At 49.0% G+C, this 4,139-nt stretch overlaps 1 protein-coding gene across 1 annotated transcript in view; it reads right to left on the minus strand.

The window, feature by feature from the left end:
• The window catches only part of Zfp3 (ZFP3 zinc finger protein), a 9,589-nt gene extending 5,882 nt beyond the window's left edge, over positions 1-3,707 (minus strand). Inside the window, 1 exon segment of the mRNA XM_005372444.2 lies at positions 3,653-3,707. The gene's annotated coding sequence lies outside the window, so the exon portion shown is untranslated.
• Positions 3,708-4,139: the final 432 nt, after the last annotated feature.

The raw sequence follows: 4,139 nt of genomic DNA on the forward strand, positions 1-4,139 counted from the left end.
GAAGAGGGAACACGGAGAGGGGGAACACTGGAAGAGGGAACACGGAGAGGGGGAACACTGGAAGAGGGAACACGGAGAGGGGGAACACTGGAAGAATAAACGGGACATGACGAGAAGACATATGTGAGCTGATTCAATCCTTTTACCCTCAGATATCTTTATCTATATCCTGCACTTGCTGTCGCGTTCCTTCTGGATCTGAGAGGTTTAGGGGGCTGGCATCCCAATAAACCTTGACAGGGAAGGAAAAGTGACTTTGCAGGTGACCTCTGTACTGTCCTTTTCTCTACCTAGCCTCCTGTCAACCACAAGACGCTGGTGACCAACACCAGCCTACCCTGGGGAGATACCAGCCAGAAAAACTTGATCTAGCGTGGAATCCTGAAGGCCTGGAAGACCTTTGTTATCTCCCTCTAAGTGAGCTAGAAGCCCCCAGCATCTTCTTATTTTCCCACAAAGCAAGGAAAGATCCCAAAGCTTGATTTTTCCCTTTTTGTTGAAATCTTTCAAAATTAAAGATGCTGTCTGTACAACCGTAAGGATACATTATGGAATTGTAACTATCTTTTTCTGAGACAGAATCTCACTATATAGACTAAGTTGGCTTCAAATTTACAGAGCTATGTCTCTGCCTTCTAAGAACTGGGGTTAAAGGCATGTATCACCCACCATACCTAGCTGTTAGCTATCTTCTCCATCCATGGCATTATTTCATTTGGGAAGTACTATCTTACACAAGATTTCTTCTAGTGCCTTTAACGTCAGCCCTTAAGAGGACAAAGCAGAAAAACAGAGAGGGGGGTGGGTGGGCAGGAACGACAATGCAGAAGGATCATGAATTTGAGGCCAGTCTGGATTACACAGTGAGATGCTGGGTAAAAAAAATAAAAAATAACCATTTCCACAAGTAAATGCCTTTCTAATACCCAGCCAAGAACAGGTTTCAGGAGCTGGTATTTCAAGTGGCTATGTATCTCCCAACCCCCTCTTGACTTCCTTTTCAAATCTTCATGTCTCCTGTATTTGCTTATCTTTTACTTTTGGTTTTGATGATGGAGTTCCACCTCCCACCCCACACCCCCGCAAAGTTCTAATGATTAACCCAAGACTCAGTCACTAAGCGATACCTCCAGCTCTTCTGAGTGTTTTTGTTTATTTGCTTGTTTTTTGAGACAGGGAGGGTCTCAGTATGTAGTCACAGCTGGCCTAGAATTTGATATGTAAGCCAGGCTGGCATGGAGCTCAAAAAGATCCACCGGCCTCTGCCTTTCAAGTACTGGAAATAAACACATGTGTCATCACGCCCTGATTCCTTTTATTTTGAGAGGCTCCCACTAAGTCTCCAAATCTGACTCTAACTCACAATGCTACTGCTTTAGCCTCCAGAGCACCTGGGGTTACAGATGTGAAGATCATGTCCAGCTCATCGTCTTCCAGTTGATTTTGTTTGTTTAAACAAAATCGGCATTATCTTTGCAATGCACTGTGGGAGAAAAGTCTCAGAAAATCTCATTCAGAACGTTCTGATACACATATCTATTAGTAAAGTGTCTAATAAAACTTAAAAACACCACATATTTTTTAAGCCAAGGTGAGCTGAATTCCATTATTCATCTGGCAAGAGGACTAGCTCTTCCTGGAAGCCTTCATACCCTTTCTCACCTCTCTCAGCTACAGTTCCCACCCCACTTCCTGTTTGTTGCTCCTCTCAAGGCCTCCAGAACGAAGGTTTCCCACAGCTCACAATGCTCACAACCAAACCTGTTTCCTTTTCCCACCTCTACCTCACATTCTCCATAACAACTGGCAGCTCCAGATGTGCTCGGTGTCCCTCACTCCACTGTCCATTCTTTAGTCTCTCTGCCTTTGAGGACAAGTTCTTCTCACTTCCTGGAATACTACTGCCCACCTGTGCCCTTAACAAACCCCTTCACGATGCAGCAGAAGTATGTGCCGTCCCCCCCATGTGTTCTCTGATCTGCAGGCCCTAGCAAATGTTACTTCTCCATGGGGCCATTACGCTACTGTGCGACCTGCTCGCTTTCCTCTAGCACAGTGGTCCCCAACCTTCCTAATGCTACAGTCCTTTAATACAGTTCCTCATGGTGGGGTGACCCCCAACCGTAAAATTATTCTCATTGCCACTTCATAACTGTAATTTTGCTGTTATGAATCATAATGTAAATATCTATGCTTTCCGGTGGTGTTAGACAACCCCAGTGAAAGGGTTGTTCGACCCCCAAAATGTTGTGACCCGGCCCACAAGGTGAGAGCGGTGCTGTAGATCAGGAGCAAAGATGATAGTACCCATGTTGTTCATCTCAGTGCTTCGCACACTTCTGATACCTGGTAAATATTCAGTGAAGGTTTGTGTGCTATCTGGGTAACAAATCTGCAGTTGTCTTGATGGTGAACCAGACAGTCCTACCTAGAGACCAGAGCAGTGTGTGTATTATAACTTATTATATGTATATAGAAATTACTTATAAAAAATAAGTTCTTTGCCTGGCATGGTGACACATACCTTTAATCCCAGCACTTGGGAGACAGAGGCACGTGGATGTCTGAGAGTATGAGGTCAACCTGGTCTACATAGTGAGTTCTAAACTAGCCAGCTAGGCTATGAGACCTCCATCTCAAAAAAAATCAAACTAAAACAAAAAAAAAAAGTTCTTCTCCCAAGACACTATTATCTTCCTCCTCTGGTACCCAGTATCAAGGGAACTCTGTTAATGCTGTGCTCAATTTGGTCTCCATTATTATTATTATTATTATCACTTTTAATTATGTGTAGATGTGTTGTGTTTCTGCATATAGGAGTGTGCACGTGAGTGCAGGTGCCTGAGGGAGCCAAAGCCCCAGAGCTGGACTTACAGATGATCTGAGCTGCCTGAGTGAGTTCTGGAAACCAACTGGAAGAGCAGCAAGTATTCTTAACCACTGAGCCATCTCTTCACCCAATTCTATCTTCTTTAATCTTTATAAGCCAACATAAGCCAATATCCTGTCTGTTAGCACGGGTCACAACATGCCACGGGGGCCTTAGCTTTTGCCCGTCAGTCGTTCTAGCAGTATCCTTAGGGAAGGGAATACCAACGTGGCGGGGCGGGGCGGGAGTGGGGGTGAGGGATAAAGAAAAGATGAATAGGCACAGGTTCTAAGGTATGCCCACGTCGGATCCTGCTTCTCCAGTCCCCTGGCTGACAAGGCCTGGAAGCAGCAGAATTGGGGACGATCTCTGACACTGCCCAGGTTCCACCCTCTCCGTGGGCAAGGGAGTATGGGACCCCGGTGCCATAAAGTCCAAGGTCACACAGCAAACCAGAGTCAGGGCCAGCCTACACTCAGGACTCCGGCTGGAGGCTGGGAGCCCGGCGCCCTCCTCCCCGGGGCAGGACGGAACCAGAGAGGCCTCACCGCTGGCGGATGCCGCCCACGCTCACTCCGCCGGCCCGGAGCGCTGCACCGCGGTGCGCACAGAACCGCAGCTGTTGTCTGCTGTCACGGGCGACGGACACCGGCCACTTCCGGTGCCGCGCGGCACTGCGGCCAATCCGCGCGGGCCGCACTCGCGGGAGGAACAGGTGGCCAGCGGGCCCACGCCCCCTCGCCCGTTCCCGCTTCTCTGGCCGCTGCTCTCACCCTAACTCACCACATCGCCACCCGGCTGGCGAGGGCCGGTCGGCTCCCTGGAATGTCCCAGGGCACCTCGCGAAACCCACTGTGCCCTCGACCACTGACGCGCGGGGTCCTCCGGGTTTCCTAGAACGGCTCCCGGGATGCACTTCCGCTCCGCAGCAGGCGCTCTGCGCGCCCCTGCCGTTTCCGTGGGCTGGAAAACTTGCAACTCCGGTTCTCTTCCCGTGGGAACGTGCAGAAGTACCCTGCACACACACCTCCACGTCTGTGCCAATTCACCTCCCTCAGAGTCTGTCAGCCGAGGCCCTTAGATTTAGGGCACACCTGTCATCTTCTAGGAGCGAGGCGAGACCTGCTTTGAGGTCAGGAAAGACTTCAGGGAATGGTGCTTTGACAAACATCTTAAGGTTGAACGTGATTCCCCTCGCTTGTTCAGGCAATACGAATTATTTGCTGGCCTTCCTCTCTCTTGAATAAATTTGGTCTCTTCTTGCCTCAGA

Source organism: Microtus ochrogaster, chromosome 7, assembly GCF_000317375.1.
Source record: "Microtus ochrogaster isolate Prairie Vole_2 chromosome 7, MicOch1.0, whole genome shotgun sequence".
Lineage (NCBI taxonomy): Eukaryota > Metazoa > Chordata > Mammalia > Rodentia > Cricetidae > Microtus > Microtus ochrogaster.